Source organism: Musca autumnalis, unplaced genomic scaffold (assembly GCF_047663935.1).
Source record: "Musca autumnalis isolate F117 unplaced genomic scaffold, ASM4766393v1 scaffold_5, whole genome shotgun sequence".
In the NCBI taxonomy this organism is placed as follows: domain Eukaryota; kingdom Metazoa; phylum Arthropoda; class Insecta; order Diptera; family Muscidae; genus Musca; species Musca autumnalis.
Genome location: NW_027412088.1, coordinates 180,738,260 through 180,757,093, shown reverse-complemented (window position 1 = coordinate 180,757,093; position 18,834 = coordinate 180,738,260).

The following is an 18,834-nucleotide window of genomic DNA, read 5'->3' as shown; positions in this document are numbered from 1 at the left end:
GTAGATATAAATATGGTATCAGGACAAAATTTTAAAGGGTAACTTTATAAGAAGGAGTTTGGTGAATGAATTTGTTGTGATTATATTTTCAAAACAAATAATATATGGACACATTTCTAAAACTTGCCATTTAAGTTTTGTGATTAAATTGTTGTGTCCACATTCAATACGTACCAATAAAAATATAAAAGGTCCCTGTTCTTTCCTTTTGTCATCATCAAATAAAAACCCCTAACATCAATAAAATGCCATCTGTTTTTATACTCAACAACTTTCTTTTTCTTCTACGTCTATCAAAAAAGTTTAAGTCTTCTTTAGAATTGGTCGGAAAGGAGGCAAAAGTCAAGTACTTACTCCAGAATCTACATGAAATGTGAAAAGGCTATGGGGACCAGCCAGTTTGGGTTTAAAGATGGGATGGGAACCCGCGAAGCTCTATTCGCTTTACAAGCGTTAGTTCAAAAATGCCGAAATTCGCAGAAAGACGTGTTCCTATGCTTTATTGATTATGAAAAAGCATTTGACACGGTCCAACATGACAAAATGATCGAGATTTTATTGTCCATTGGAGTAGAAGAGAAGGAGGTGGAATGCATAAAAAATTTGTACTGACACCAAACAGCGCAAGTCAACGTCAATGGCGAACTGACCGAAAATAATAATATTTCCAGAGGTGTTAGACAAGGTTGTGTCCTTTCCATTATTCAAGTCAGGCTTCTACCGATTGCATAATGTTCAAACTTCTCACGAAATACTTTACGCGAAAAAGAAAATTGGCGCAGCTCAGGGGGAAGATGATTCCATAAACGTGCAGAGCGAACAATAAATGATCTTTCGTACAACGTTGAGGAAAAACGTGGAAAAATTAACTGTACATTCCTCGTATATCTGGAAAAAGATAGTCGTTCTCGTAACAAGCCAGGCAGGTCTAAAAGGACAGATTTATAGAGGAATGAAATAACACGCTGTTCTACAAATATCTTAAAAGGCACTCCTAAAAAATTGGTAGCATGAACAGAAATATGTTGTGACCTACGCAGATTATAAACGAATCGGACAATCATATTAAAAAGTTTCTCTAATTTAATAAAATTTTCGTCTGTTGTTCCTGATATGACTTCTATACCATAAGAAATTAATGATATTAGCATAGAATACGCTAGATTTCTTTTCACAAAGAAGGGCAAAAAAATATTTGTGGCATACAATTTGCGAAGCATATTTATCACTCTAGGATATAAAGCATCAATATGTGCAGAAAAATCTAGTTTAGAATCAATAATAACTACTAAACACTTTATTTGATCAATAAAATCAATCGCCAAACCATCAATATGTATGTTCAAACTACTATCAACACGACAAATAGGTCCAAACAGCATAGCTTTGGTCTTGGAAACATTAACTACCAAATGATTGTTTTGCAACCAACTCGAAACAGCTCGTAAGGTATTATTCACATTTAACTCTAATTGAGAAACAGTCTTACCACTGAAAAATAAGTGAATATCATCCGCATACAAAAAAGGACGACATTCATTGCTAACAATACAACTACCAATATCATTCATATAGAGAATAAAAAGAAGTGGGCCCAAAATGGATCCTTGGGGTACGCCACTATATATATTACGCCTTCTGGAAGCATTATCGTTAAGAGAAACATACTGGGAACGTCCTGTTAAGTAAGAGGAAATCAATTTGCATGATGTTAGATCAAACATATATTTAGTTCTTAGTTTCTCAATCAGCGTTGAATAATCTACTCGATCAAATGCTTTGGACAAGTCCAAAGCAACGAGAATACCACTGTCGCCTCCTTCAATTGTCTCCCTAACTAGATCCGTGAGGTCAACCAAAAGAGAAGTAGTGCTGAGACCACGCCTGAAGCCATATTGACAGTTGTAGATAATTTTACGGTTATCAAGAAACATTTGAATTTGTTCTTTAATAAGGTGCTCCGCCACCTTAGAGAGCGCTGGTAATATACTTATGGGTCTCATGTTTTCAATCGTATGAAGTCCTTTAACTTTAGGGATAGGAACAACTCTTACTACTTTCCACGAAGCGAACAAGCTTTTAAGCAACGAACTCACCTCAGTAAACTGTGAAGATGGAGAAAATATTTGGAATCCATAAAATGTGTCATTAAAACAATTGCTGACAACAATCTTTCCTACACAGGAAAACCACAAAAAAAGATTGGATGACAAAACAGATACTGGACTTAATGGAAGAACGGCGAAAGTATAAAAACACGAATTACGAATTGTACTACGAAATAAACAGGGAAATACAAATTAATATACGCCATGCCAAAAATGAATACCTTAATGACCAATGCAGGGAAATAGAGCGACTGCAACAATTACACGACGACTTCAATCTTCACAAAAAAATTAAGGAAGCTGCTGGGATATACTACAGAGGAATACCAAAAGTGTTATATAATGAAAATAATCAAGCGGTCTTGGATACTACTGAACAGAAAAATATATGGACCAATTACATAAAAACCATTTTTATTGACGAAAATCGGTCAATCTATGAAAGACGGGTAGACAAACAATTATCCGGGATACCTATCACAAGAACAGAGGTTGAAACAGCCATAAAGGCATTAAAAGATAAAAAAGCGTGCGGTCCTGACGAGATTCCTTCAGAATTGTTAAAGTTAATTGATGGTAATAACGTAAACCTTCTTACGAAACTTTTTAACTACGTTCACGAAACTGGTAAATATCCCAAAGATTGGCTTACATCAACTTTTATAACCATCCCTAAAAAAAGTCGTCCAAAATTCTGTAATGACTACCGACTAATTAGCCTAATGATCCATGCACTAAAAATATTTCTGAAGATCATTCACTCCAGAATCTACATGAAATGTGAAAAGGCTATGGGGACCAGCCAGTTTGGGTTTAAAGATGGGATGGGAACCCGCGAAGCTCTATTCGCTTTACAAGCGTTAGTTCAAAAATGCCGAAATTCGCAGAAAGACGTGTTCCTATGCTTTATTGATTATGAAAAAGCATTTGACACGGTCCAACATGACAAAATGATCGAGATTTTATTGTCCATTGGAGTAGAAGAGAAGGAGGTGGAATGCATAAAAAATTTGTACTGACACCAAACAGCGCAAGTCAACGTCAATGGCGAACTGACCGAAAATAATAATATTTCCAGAGGTGTTAGACAAGGTTGTGTCCTTTCCCCTCTATTATTCAACATATACGCTGAACGAATATTCCAAGAATCAATAAATGGTGTCCGGAAAGGAATATATGTAAATGGAACGTTCATTAACAACGTAAGGTATGAGAGTGGTGCATAGCCGATAATATGACAGCACTTCAAGAACTGGTTAACAGATTGACCACTTGCAGCGAAAAATACGGTCGTAAAATCAACATCAAAAAAACGAAATACATGGTCATCAGTAAACATCATACATATGCTAATACGGCCCCATTAAAAATTAATGAAATAAATGTCTTTCCAAAGTTTTAAATATCTTGGAGCTATAATCAACGACGAATGGGACATTTCTAAAGAAATAGCCTGCAGGATTGAAATGGCCAGAGACACATTCTGTAAATATAAAAAAGTTTTTACAAGCCATAATGTAAACTTAAAAACCAAAATAAGATATATGAAAACATATGTATGGTCTGTCCTATTGTATGGCATGGAAACATGGACCTTAAAATCCGTAGATATGAAAAAACTGGAAGCATTTGAGATGTGGACATATCGCCGCATCTTAAAGATATCATGGACACAATTCATATCAAATAATGAGGTTCTAAGAAGATTACATAAAGAAAAATAACTGCTGAACAACACAAAGAGACGGAAAACGGCATACTTGGGCCACATTATGAGGAATCCGAAATACAAACTGCTGCAAAGTATTATCCGTGGAAACATTGAAGGAAGGCCTACTAGAGGGAGGAAACAACTACTATGGATCAACAACATCCAAGAATGGACCGGTATACGTGATGTCATAAATCTGCTAAGCGAAGCCAGAAAACAGAGAGACTTTTGCCGATATTATAAACAATATTTAATAATTTAAGTATTATAATATAAAACTATTGTAATAATATTCTTATATTTGCATTTTGGTCGCCAACATTCGAAAATCGAATAGGCAAATAAAGAAGAAGAAGAAGGTGGCCTAAAAACTACTCCGAAATAGCTGAAATTTGGTATTTAGGCTTCGTTGGGGGTACTCATATAGCACCCATGGAAAGCTACCTCCCGATTTTCGGTATTTTGAAGGTTGCGACTTTAATACACCGCCAAAATAACTGCGATTGGTATTAAGTCTTAATTGGTGATATAAAACTGTTACTCAGAAATTTGTCTGTACAGGTCCACGCCTTCATATTGCCCCTATTTCCGACTAAAATTCGTTGGTATATTTCCGTAATACTCAATATCCCACCGAAATGACTGAAATCGTTATTTAGTCTTCCAGGGGTAATATACTTCTTGATTTTCGGTATTTTTTGAGTTTTAGCTACATTCTCTTAACAAAATATAGGAAATTTGGTATTTAGTCTTCTTTGAGTCTAAGAACTTTCCGCTAGAACTTTGTCAGTATAGATCGACGTTTTGAAATAGCCTCCCATAGAACGGTGCCTCATATTGTTTTACCGAAGTATTAGGTCTTCTTCATACACGAAAGGAAACTAATTATTCCATTTTACTGCAAATACAACTCGTGGTGGATGGCCCGGCCGAACTTAACGCCGTTCTTACTTGTTTATTTTAGAACATATTTTTATGGGTGGAGAAAACGATTTTTGTCAAAGAGTGTAACAGCAGGGATGTCGCGGCTGCAGAATGCTGTTTTATAATAAATTGTGGTGTGTATGCGGCCAAACGTGTGTTTTGTACCTTGTTGTCAAGAGAAAAAATGTTCTTTTTTCTTCAGTTTTCTAAACACAATTGTTGAGTAAAGACGGTAAAGTGAGTGAATAAATCAGTTTTTTGTGTTTTCTTTAAGAAATGGTGCTGTTTAGTAAATTAAATGCCCAATACATTTTATAATTGGAAATTTTATAATTGAATCAAAGGTATTTTATTGGACAAGGAAGAAATCGCATTTAATATTGGTAATTAAATCTTTACATTTTTCATATACATACCCAGCAAAAATTTAAGGAAGGGGTTCTTTGCGATGTCGTGATTTCATGTCATCTTTTGCATTGGTTCAAAGGAAGTCGTGAAAGATCCGATCTTTCATTAGGATTTGAACCAATGCAAAGGAAGTCGTGAAAGATCCGATCTTTTCATCAGCATTTGTACCCATTCCATCGATCCAATAGTGATGATGTTTCTGTTTTTATTTACTTACCTGTTTATTTTCAGCTGTGTTCCAGAACTAAAAAGTTTTTACAATTTTTACGACTTTTACACATTTTACTCGAAAAAGCGTTCCCGTACACAAAAAAGTTGTAAAATGTTCACTTCTTTTTAAACAAAGATGGCGCTGATGACGCTCTCTTTAAAAACTTTTTACACGACAAATTTGGGCGAGTAAAAAAATAGTAACATGGTTGCCGGCGTCTGATTGGCTGATACGCCGACTTTGACATTTGTTCCAGTTTTTTTTTGACGTATTTTCCATTTTTCCGTTCCCGAACTATTTCAAAAAACTTGTGTGTGCGAACAACTTTTTTGCAGTTCTCTCTTTTACGAGTTTTACCATTAAAAAGTACGGGAACGAAGCTTTCATTTTGGTATGTCCCAGTACTGCAAAAATCTACTAATTTTTACTATTTTTTCCGATAACATAAAGGAAAAATTGTTATCGTTGTAAAAATAAGTAGATTCTTGCAGGTTTTGGAACAGACCAAAGTTGTTAGAACTGTAGTCTTGATGTTGTCTTACGTTTCCTGCATATCAGACAACTAAAACGTCTAAACAATTGGTATTGTATGAAGCTCGAAATGTCTGCAATAAAAATGAAGTCCCAATCATCGAGTTAAAATAGAATCGGACTGCACACATTGCTATTTTAAAAGTTCCCTTGTCTGTTCTAAATCTGACATATAACGAAATCAATCAAATCTAGCTTCTTGGAATTTGAAAAAAAGTCCGAAACGAAAAGGAACAAGAATCTGAAAATAAAGAAGAAACGACTTTTGGAAAGAAACAATTAAAAATAAATAAATTAAGCATAAATGGTATTTTCCAGAAAAAGTCTCTCCTCCCCGTTCATTACATTTTGTTCTTAGAGATCCCTAAAGCAAGCCGGGTTTTAGATCCTTACATATTTTCGTCACTAAACAAAAGAGTATAATTTCCAAAATTTTTTTATAAAATAAGAAAATTATAAAATAAAAGTAATTTACGAAATAAAAATACTTAAAGGAGTGCATTTGGAGTCCATGTCGAAATCTGAACTGGTGAACAGGAAGATAATAGAAAAAACCTTTTGTAATATGAAAGAATATCAGTTGCGGAGAACGGAGGAAATAATCTTTTGCGTTGCAGCGGTGGTGATTACATTCCAATTTTGGATGTAAACTTTTTGCTGATCAATTAATTGTAGTTATTTCGTGATTTCGTTTGAATTAATAAAGAGTTTTGTTTGTCGATATTTCAATAGAGCATTTCCATTTTCCAAACAAGACATGAAAATGTCATGCCAAGCGGTTGGTGAAAATGACATGTCAATGCATTGGTTAAAATGACATGCTTAGGATCCAAAAAAGAACGTCATCTTTTGGGGGTCACGCTCATACAAAATTCATGAGTGAAAATGACAAAAAGATGACATGCAAGATCTCTTGCACCCATGATTCAACTCATGATTTTTCGTCGAAGATTTTACTGGGTACATATGTATATTTGAAGTACGGATGTACCTATTTGTTACGTTATTTAATCATTTGATTCCAGATGCCGGTTTCACGCTAATTCCATTTTAGTTCAGAATATTCCATTTTAGTTCAGAATATTTAATGGTGGGGGCATAAAAATCGTGTTACTTGTTTAACATTATCTTAGTCCGCAGCCAGATATAGATTGTTTTTTTTTTTTTTGGGTTTTTGAGTGAGAACGGATGTGAAGCTCCCTTGAGCTCTCTTTATAACTTCTAACACTTAAACTCAACAATTTCACATGGAAATTTCAACTTGTTGAACAAGAGATACAGAAATCAATATCTCTTATCATCTGTGCAGCCTAAAAATATACACAACTTCTTGAAAAATATTATTCATTATGAATGTTACCATTTTCAAACACCCTTTTTCTCATTTCATTTTCAATATTTACCAGAACACTTTCAATTTTACTTGACTTTACAATTCAATTAAGCTCAACTCTCTTTGAGATGATTTTGGCATTCCTCGAATTGGTGTATTATAAACAGCACTTTCATTCATCGAAATCGTAAACGGATTTTCTTATGGGAATATTGTATTTTGTGGTTGTTTGGTACTTAAGGTAATTTGAAATTCCGACATGCAAACAAGCGAACAAAAACAAAACCCGATACTCACTATTGAAATAGCAGAAGAACAACTATTTAAAAGAAAAATGGAGATGGGCAAAAGCGAAAAGTGAAGTTTCTTCTATATGAGACATTCTTGGAATTATGTGTATAATTTTGATCTTTTGGAAAGTGAAAAGTTGTCTAATTATCAGTTTATTATATTGCTGATATAAAAAAATTAAATAGGACACAAATAAGGAATTCAATTTTCGTCGTGCTTTGTTAAGTCGCCTGTTCTGCTTTATGATATTATTCTATGTTGTTGTTGTATCAGAATCCGAACAATTTCTGTGAAATTGGCTATGGCAGTGACAGTCCTCGGGGTTCTTAGACAAGACTTCTAGAAGGAAGTAAATCTTCTCCAAATGACTCTTAAGTTTACAGCTCCACTTTTTTTGTGCCAAAAATTCTTCCAACCAAAACCGCACACACGCACACACTCACCAATAATGAATCTCAGCAGTCATGGTTATACAAAGAAATCAATATGCCATGGAATCTTACGATGGTATAGTGCAAGTGTATATTTGCAGTAATTCTTGTGGTTTTATGTCATCTCTTAAAATTTCTCGCACACACACATACATACACATATTTGGAATGATTCGAAAAACGACTAAATGCATCTGAACACCACAAAAAGCAAGCTGAGAAATGATGACGAGTTTTTCCTACCAATAGAGACAAAGATACAATATTTACCACACGAAGAAAATATTCCTCAGTGATTTGGCTCGAAAACCTTAAATCGAAGATATTAAATGAAAAACCACAAATGGGATTTCTATGGTAAGATTTCTCAGATGTTTTATGGAATATTTAAGAAGATGAAATGGAAAACTGATTTTTTTGAGGTCAATGGCAGCCGTTGAATTATTTAAGGCGACAGAAAAATCTTGTCCCTCAAAAATTCGTAGTAAAAAGGTGAGAGTAGGAATGATTGTACGAAGGAGGTCATAAACAATAGGGTGTCCTAAAAACAAACATCTTCGTTAGGAGAATGGTATGGAGGGAATATTAAGTTTGTTTTTTTTTTGGTTTGTAATGCATTGAAGTAATAATTTGCCACCTTATAAAGTATATATACTCTGGATCAGGATACAATTGTGATACAATTCGATGTAGCCATGTCCGCCTCTTGAAATCACTTTAGCAATCACGCTATAGAGCTGGAACGTTACATTTTTACACCAGAGAGTCTTTCTGCCATAGGCAGGTCAAGTTCGAGGATGAGCTACATTGGTATACCCCCATGTAACAGTGCCTTCCGATTTTCGGTATTTTCAGGATTTAAGCTACAATTTTTAACCAAACTAGCTGTAATTTGACATTCACGGTTCTTTGTAGTTCCAACACTTATCAACCTAGCGGTATCTGCGGATTTTCGGTATTTTGAGGGAATTAGCAACATTGTTATATGCGACTAGTCGTAATAAGACAGTTGAGGTTCATTGCAGTTAAAGTTACTTTTCCACCAAAAATTGTCAAGGTAGGCCCACACTTTGAACACATTTTTTACCCTCAGCATTTATGCTACACTTTCATACGGTCAAAATGTGCCTCATGCTAATAATGGTTTTAGACAATAAGTATGTTTAGACGAAATCTGTTTCAGACAATTTGGAGCTGATTTAGCCATGTCCGTCCGTCTGTCTTTCTGTCTGGTTGGAGCGCACGATAACTCTCGTACGGATCAACCGATTCGATCCAAAATTGGCTTTCGTAATATTTTGTCCAAACATAGTTTAAGTTCGAAGATGGATTATATCGGTCCGCTCCTTCGAAAATGTTCGGAAAATTTGTGCGCACGATAACTATTGAAGGGAGTAACCGATTTGGTCCATACTTTGCACAACCAATATGGGCTCAATCGGTCCACTCCTTCTAATACCATCCACACAAAATTTCGGAAAAGTTGAGTTTAGGACCTGCTCTCGAATCGCTTTGATTTTTGTTTTATCAACTTGTCTTCACTGTCCTCTATACGACGGTACAAGTTTCTTCCGCGGCAAGTCCATACTTTCTGAGAAAACAGCCTGAAAGATAACTCTCGAACGGAACTGCGGATTCGGTCCAAAATTTGGCATTCGTAATATTTTGTTAAAACTTAGTTTCAGTTCGAAGATGGGCAACACCGGTCCACAGCTTCAGGTACTTCCCCCCAATATTTAAAAAATGTCACTAAAATGGTATGCACAATATCTCTTGAACGGGGCAACCTATTTGGTCCAAACTTTGGATCTCCTAATATTTTTTCAAAGTTAATTTAACTCCTTAAAGAGCACATATATTTTCATTCTTTTTTCACTTCCATAATGGACCAAGTCCGTCCATTTTTTAAGTATCTCCTCCGCAACACTTTTGAACTTTAGTCCTAATCCACATTTTTGTCGGCACACTCAAATGCCCACCAAGGGCCACACAATTCTGATAAGACCCTAAATATATTCGATCTGTCTGTAGATGAAAGTTTAAATTCGCATAGGCTGAGGGTTTATCTCTGTCGGCAAAGCCGACTGATACTTGTTTACTTGTTAAGATTACATTAGATAATTTTGGCATTTGGTTATCCGTGGTCGAAGAAATTTTGAAGCTAAAATTGTGAACAGGAAAGTAAACTATTTAATTTTTGTTAAGAATATTTTTTGGACTTAAAAGACTTTTGTACTTGTTGTTTCTGAGTTCCACCATCTGCCAGTCGTTGGTCCACATCCAAACAACATGATTATCCGAACAACTTGACTTGGTTGACGGTATCGAAGGACTTCTATTGGTCAAGATCTACCATGACAGTTAGGTCGCATGGTCAGTTCTGCTTCAGTTCTCCACTGACACACGGTGATATGGCGTATAATGCTGTTGTGCTACTGTGTTTTAGATTTGCAGATGGTTGTCATGGATAAGACATTGTGTTTACACATGATTCGCAGTCCGCGGGTCATGTGCATTAGGCAGCTGCATAATAAGTGCTACATTATCTCCATTTCTTCTTCATCTTCGCATATCGTGCAGTAGCTTGCAATTGCATCTCTTTACACTGAAGTGACCCGTAATTACTCCTACCGTTAGTTTCAAGTCGGATATCTTCGTGGAAAGCATAGAGTTCTTCGCTTGGAGAGGATGGACCAAATTGCCTTGGATACATCTTAACTATGCACAGTAACCATTGTTACATGCTTCATTTCGGTATCAAACCCGATGGCTGTTGTAGGGTAATGTGATACGTCCAGATTGGAGTTTATTAGTTCAGTGAATTTGTTTTATTCGGTTTTCCCTTGATGTCAATGTGGTTTTTGCTGAATATCGTCAATAGAGACTTGGAAGGATATCTGCCGGTGATCGGCCATGTCCCAGTTTCCTGTCGGTAAGGGGGCATTCGTCTGGTTTAATAAGGGCTATATCAATATACTCCCCTCAGTTGCATATTCTAATATTATGTTTTAATATAAACTCGAATGCGGACTCACCATTGGCATTTGTAACGACACCCCAGTGCAAATTGTGAGCATTGGTAGGTATCACATAATAGGCATGTTCTCTCCATTTGGGTGACGTAGAGGATGGAATATACCAAGGAACGGTCCTGACCTGCTTTAACATGGCAAAGCCCAGGATTTATCTTGGTCCCTCTTTCATCACAAGTGGACACTGACCTCCTCGTGGTGACACCTGGGGAACTGCCTTTACACCCGTTGAAGGTAGTGAGCTAACATGTGCCGCGCGTTTCCCCATTAGAACGTTAAAAACTTGCTTGAGTTTGGTTGCGGATTTGTAGTTGGTCGGAGGTTAAAACATCTGGTCTCCAGCTTCAACCCATTGAATGAAAGACTCGCTGCAATTCGATTAAAAGCAAAATTCTTCAACATCAGCTTTATTTGCGCTCATACTCCCACTGAAGACACGTACGAACAGACCAAAGATATATTTTACGAGTGATTAGAAGAAACTTATGACCGTAGCCCTGCTCATGAGATTAAAATTATACTAGGCGCTTTTAATGCCAAAATTGAAAAGGATAATATCAAATTGACCACGTTGTGATAGATGGAAGACATGCATCAAGCATGTTGGATGTACGATCGTTCCGAAGAGCAAACATACGATAGACTCGGACCACTACCTTGTTGCAGTAAAGGTACGTACCAGATTAAACTTGGCAAACAAAGTGCGAACAGGCACAACACGGAAGTTGGACATCGGTAAGAAATGGAAAAGCAGGATTGTGAACAAATCGAGATGTACAGGAAACATAATGAAGTCCGGAATTTTTTTTCCAAACTGTTGGTATACAATAGTAGGGAAGTCGACGAAGATACCACAGATCCAATCCCAGAAGATGTTATTGAATGTATACCACCCGGCCAAGATGAGGTAAAGACAGCAATAAACCGGCTGAAGAAAAATAAAGCAGCAGGAGCTGATGGCCTACCAGCCGAGCTGTTTAAAACCGGAGGCGACACGCTGATAAGTTGTATACATCAGCTAGTTAGCTCCAGCTGGCAAGAAAGAACGCGTACCCGACGATTGGAACCTGAGCATCCTGTGTCCCGTCCATAAGAAAGGAGATAGGACATTTTGCTCCAACTATAGGGGCATAAGTCTTCTCCCTATCGCCTACAAGATAGTGTGAGGGATATTGTGCGAACGACTAAAGCCCATGGTCAACGAAATAATTGGACCATACCAATGCGGCTTTGGACCTTGCAAGTCTACCATTGACCAGATATTTACCCTGCGGCAAATCCTGATGAAGACACAAGAGATGCAGATCGACACCTACCACCTGTTTGTCGATAATAAAGCAGCCTTCGAAATCCGCTACGTTCAAAGGTATTCCAATGCATGTCTGAATTTGGTATCCCCGCAAAGCTCATTCGGCTTTGTAAAATGACTCTAATTGACACAAGATCTTCAGTTAAAATCGGAAAGAACCTCTCCTAAGAGTTTTGTACCAAAAGAGGTTTCAGGCAAGGAGACAGCCTTTCGTGTGATCTTTTCAACATCCTGCTGGAAAAGGTTATACGACGAGCAAACGTCAAAAGAAATGGCACAATCTACACCAATAGCCACATGTTACGTGCTTATGCTAATGATATAGACATCATGGGACGATCAGTAAAAGAATTAACCGATACCTTTATGAAGGTCGAAGGAGAATCTGCTAAAGTGGATCTGGCGGTAAACGGCGAGAAGACCAAGCGGATGGTGTCGACGCGCAATGCGTCCGTTGAGCTCGGACCGACTGTGGAAGTTGGTTCCTATAATTTTGAGGTAGTAAAAGACTTCGTATACCTCGGCACTGCCGTAAACACAACAAACGACATCAGTTGTGAAATAAAAAGAAGAATTGTATTGGCCAAAGATGCTACTTTGGTTTAAGTAAACAGTTTAAAAACAAAGTCACAACTCGTCAAACAAAAATAACGCTTTATAAAACACTGATACTACCCGTGCTGATGTACGGTTCCGAAGCCTGGGTACTTGCGCAAGCAGATAAGGCTGTGCTTGGCGTGTTTGAGAGAAAAATTCTACGGACAGTTCTGCGTTGACGGTGAATAAAGGCGTCGTATGAACCACGAGCTGTATCTGCTATACAACGACAATACAATATAGTTAAACGTATCGAGATGCAGCGATTGCGTTGGCTAGGCCATATCATAAGAATAAGCGATGATGAACCCGCTAAAAGGGCGTATAAATACGGACCGCTTGGCGGTGCACGCAGAACTGGCAGGCCAAGGAATAGATGGCGCAAACAAGTGGATGATGAGATGAAAAGGCGCGGTATTCCAGAGTGCGAAGCAACAAATAGAGAGAAATGGAGATCTTTTCTTAGTTCGGCCTATGGAACAAACGTTCTGTAATGGGCAAGCTAAGTAAGTAAGTAGCCTACGAAGAAGTATGGACTTGCCCCTGAAAAAAAACTTTTTCTGTCGAAATTGAGGCAGCGAATGCAAGTTGTTTCAACAAAAATCAAAGTGATTCGAGAGCAGGTCTTAAAGTGAATTTATCCAAAATTGTGTGTGGGAGGTACCCGAAGGACTGAACAAAACAAATAAAGTCCATATTCGAACCTGATCTATATCTGGTAAATATATTAGGATGTGTAAAGTATGGACCAAGTCGCTCACTCCCATCCAGAGTTATCATGCGCACAATTTTTGAACATTTTTGAACTTTTTTTGGGGGAGGTACCTGAAGGTGTGGACCGATATGGCTTATCTTCGAACTTAAACTAAGTTTGCACAAAATATTACAAAGACCAAATTGTGGCCCGAATCGGCAGACCCGTTCGAAAGTTATCTTGCGCTCCAACCACTACACACGGTGTCATAGGGCTTTTTTGTACCTATCAGGCTATTTTCTCAGGAGGTATGGACTTGCCCCTGATGAAGCTTATACCGTTATATGGGGGGCAGTGAATGCAAGTTGCTACAGAAAATCAAGGCGATTCGTGAACAGGTCCTAAACTAAACTTTTCCGAAATTTTGTGTTGGAGGTACCTAAAGGAATGGACTGATCGGTTCATTCGTTCGAGAGTTATCGTGCGCACCAGCCAGCCAGACAGACAGACGGACGGACATTGCTAAATCGACTCCAAATTGTCTGAAACACATTTCGTTCAAACATACTTGGGGTCTAAAACCATTATTTCGATGAGGCACATTTTGCCCGTATGAAAGTGTATATACCCTCGTTAGCATAAACGCTGAGGGTATAAAAAGTCATTCATCATTTTTTATACTCTCCACCATATGGAGGGTATAATTAAATTGGTCATTCCGTTTGTAACACATCGAAATATTCGTCGGAGACCCTATAAAGTATATATATTATTGATCAGCATAAGATTCTATGTCGATTTGACCATGTCCGTCTGTCCGTCAGTCCGTCCGTCTGTCTGTTGAAATCAAGATACAGCTCGCAATTTTAAAGATAGAGAGTCAAAATTTGGTACAGAAGTTTTTATTACTTGCAGGATGGTTGGTATTGAAAATGGGATATATCGGTCCACGTTTTGATATAGCCCCCATAGAACGGTACCTCCCGATTTTCGGTATTTTTAAGGTTTTAGCTTCATTATCCTACCAAAATGGCTGAAATTTGGTACGTAGTCTTCGTTAGGGGTACAAAACATTCCCCCAGAATTTTGTCGGTATCGGTCCACACCTTCATATAGCCCCTATAGAACGGTTCCTCTCGATTTTCTGTATTTTTATGGTTTTAGCTTCATTATCCCACCAAAATGGCTGAAATTTGGTACGTAGTCTTCTTTAGGGGCATAAAACTTTTTCCCAGAATTTTGTCGGTATCGGCCCACACCTTCATATAGACCCCATAGAACGGTACCTCCCGATTTTCGGAATTTTTAAGGTTTTAGCTTCATTATCCTACCAAAATGACTGAAATTTGGTACGTAGTCTTCTTTAGGGGTATAAAACTTCCCCCCAGAATTTTATCGGTATCCCGATTTTCGGTATTTTTTAAGTTTTAGCTTCATTATCCCACCAAAATGGCTGAAATTTGGTACGTAGTCTTCTTTAGGGTTATAAAACTTTCCCCCAGAATTTTTTCGGTATCGGTCCACAACTTCATATAGCCCCCATAGAACAGTACCTCCGATTCTCGGTATTTTGAAGGTTTTAGATTCATTATCACACCGAAATGGCTGAAATTTGGTACTTAGTCTACGTTGGTGGTATAAAACTTCCCCCCAGAACTTTGTCGGTATCGGTCCATGCCTTCATATAGCCCCCATAGAACAGTACCTCTCGATTTTCGGTATTTTGAACGTTGTGGCCTCAATATTCCACCGAAATGGCTGAAATTTGGTATTTAGACTTCGCTGGGGTACTCAAACTTCCCCTTTAAATTTGTCGATATAGGTCCACGCCTTCATATAGCCCCCATGGAAAGGCACCTCCCGATTTTTCGTATTTGAAGGTTGTGTCTTCAATATTCCACCAAAATTGCTGAAATTTGGTATTTAGTCTTCAAAATTGTTCGCCAGAAATATGTCTGTACAGGTCCACGCTTTCATATTGCCCCATTTCTGCCTAAAATTCGTCGGTATAGGTCCACATTTCGATATAGCCCCCATAGAACGGTACCTATCGATTTTAGTAATACTGATGATTGTGACGTCAATATCCAACCGAAATGGCTGAAATTCGTTATTTCGTCTTCCAAGAGTTATAAAATATTCCAGAAGAGTATTATCAGTATAGGTCCACGTCTTCCTAAATCCCCATAGAAGCGTACTTCTTGATTTTCGGTATTTTTTAAGTTTTAGCCACACAATTAGCCACAATTTGGTATTTAGTCTTCTTTGAGCCTAAAAACTTTCCGTCAGAAATTTGTCGGTATAGATCGACATTGTTTTACCGAAATTGCTGAAATTTAGTATTAAGTCTTCTTCATACACGAAAGGAGACTAATTATTTCATTTTACTTCAATACAACTTGTGGTGGAGGGTATAACAAGTTCGGCCCGGCCGAACTTAACGCCGTTCTTACTTGTTGAGAAAAAAATTTCGAAAAGTCATAACCCTAAACCTACACTCCTTAAGGAACCTTAATTACCCGTGGTTATCACTCGCAAATCTTCAATCTTTATTTGTGTTGAACATAATGTACTCGTATAGACGTGAACGCAAACGTAAATGTGCGCACTTTATTCTCAACAGATGTTTATTGCCCGTAATCCCACATTAAATTACACGAAATTCATTTTAATTTCATATTTTATTTTATTTTTTTATTATATAATTTTTGTTGTTGCAATAATCAAAGTTAACATCAGCGAAATGCACAATCTGCCTTGAAATTAATATAAAATGTTCTTCCTTTATGCTTTACACTCGTGATGGTCTTAAAAAAAGTTAATGAACAAAAGTTATCTCAACAGTTCATCTTCTTTTATTGTTGTCGTTGTTCTTGTAATATTTGTAAGGATAATTTTCACAATACTTTGTTGTTTAAATTGCATTAAAAATGATATCCCTATAGTCCTGAATCCAACCAACAAGACACCAGCAACATCATTAACGTGGTGTGTTCGTTCGTTCGTACGTCCCTCTCACACGACATTCTTTGCTGTTGGCTTGGCATTATTGCTGATGTTTTTTGTTGTGTGAGTCGTTTTGAATTTCTTCGAAGCTCTTCGTCCATTTTTAATGTCATTATAATGTTTAAATAAAAGAAATCATAACAATTGCCATGTCTGCAATTTTCTTTCATATTTTTTTTTGCTCTTGCTTGATTCTTATTTTCCTCCTTGCCTTTTGTTTGCTTGGCACATCGTGTGATGAACATCAGTGTCGTTGTCGTTGTCTTTACCGTTGCCATCATCATCATCATCGTCGTCGTCTTACGCCTTTATTGTTTTAAGTAAATTTTACAGAAATGTTGTCATTACTTCCACTTGGTAGTTGCTCTTGTTGAATTTCGTTTGTTTTTTTTTTCTTCTTTCGATTTTTTTCATATTGTCTTCAGCGTTGTCTCGCATTTTCCTCGAGGAAATATAACTGTACTTAACATCATTTTCTTTTGTTTTCTGCAATGCTTTCTTTCATTGTTGTTGCTGTTGTTGTTGTTGATTTTTTTATTGTTCTACGAAGTCGCTTTATTGTCCTGAGAAAACACTTGACTTAACATAAACATGTTATTGCAATTCATGGTAGGTTCCATGGAAGAATGGCATTATTTTCAAAAGGCGTTGAGTCTTTTGTTTTTATTTTTTAATTCTATATGACATATTTTCTTCGGAGTATCGTGGTAGTGGAACTTGTTTAGTTCGCTGTTTATAGAATTAAGGAAAGAAATGGGACAATTTAAAGGACTATTTTTAACGAACCCGCATAATTTAGGAAAGCTGGAAATCATGGATGTTTAAAAATATTCTGAGAGGAAAATACTTAGAATTGCTCATAGACGGAAGGAGTTAACCAATACAACTCATTTAGGAACTTGAGCTAAGTATTAAAGAAATATTGGGGTGTATGGTGTTTGATCCAAATCAGTGACGAGTTCAATCGTGCACACCTCGAGCTGGACAGACAACGCTATTTCAGTTGGTCACCGTAGGGCGATTATGGCTGGAAGCATGCCCATCAAAAAATTACATCCTTGTTATCAGGGACACAAGAAATAAATTTGATGAGAATTGCAACATCGAGTACTCCATAAAATTCACCTTAGCGATAATTTTGAATTAAATTCGATGTTAATCAAAATTTGACAGAAATATTACGCTGTTCAGAGGTTGGTCACTTCTTTCGATATTTATCCTGCCCAGGAGGCATGTTAGTTGGCCACCATAGGATGTTTTACCATTATATCAGGAAGCGTGAACTTGCAGAGGTAAAAACATTAAATCGCTTCTAACAGGGACACAAAGAGTATCTTAGGTAAACAATTTTAAAATGATTCTGGAACAACCCTTAAACGGAATTTCAACTTTTGTGAGAGATGGTCCCGGAGGTGTTGTCCGGAATAAACCCTTTCGGAACTTCTATGAAGATTCAAGAATTATTATGATGTGAAAAGTTTGGACAAAATCGGGAGTAACACATCGAGAGAATTATGGTGCGCATCATTTTAAGGAAAATTTTTGAATTTTTGTACGACAGCTAGCGGAAGCAGTGGGACGATATGGCCCATCTTCGAACTTGCGACAAAAAATTAAGAGGTTGAATATCTGAAGCGTTTGAGAGTTGTCATGCACACAGCCCAAACAGACGAACATGGCTAAACAATTTCAAATTAACTCTTCGTCCGAACATATATTCTTGATGAGGGTAAAATTCTATGTCGATATAACCATGTCCGTCTGTCCGTCCGTCTGTTGAAATCAAGATACAGCTCGCAATTTTTAAGATACAGCTTTGTAATTTGGTATAGAAGTTTCTATTACTCCTAGGATATATCGGTCCACGTTTTGATGTAGCACCCATAGAACGGTAACACCCGATTTCCTATATTTTGAAGGTTTTAGCTTAATTATAACACAGAAATGGCTGAAATTTGGTACTTAGTCTTCGTTGGGGGTAGAAAACTTTCCTCCAGAAATTTGTAGGTACAGGTTCACGCCTTAATATAGCCCCCATAGAACGGTACCTCCCGATTTTCGGTATTTTGAAGGTTATAGCCACAATAAGACCTATAGATCTCCTATGCGAAGATCCGTTGACAAAAGGTATGCGTCCTTCTAAAATAAGAGTCAATGTACATTATAACGACTGGTTTTATCAAAGGCTGAGATTAGCTCAGCCACAGCCAGGTTGACTTAAGTACCCCCAAATATTGATTGATTTTAC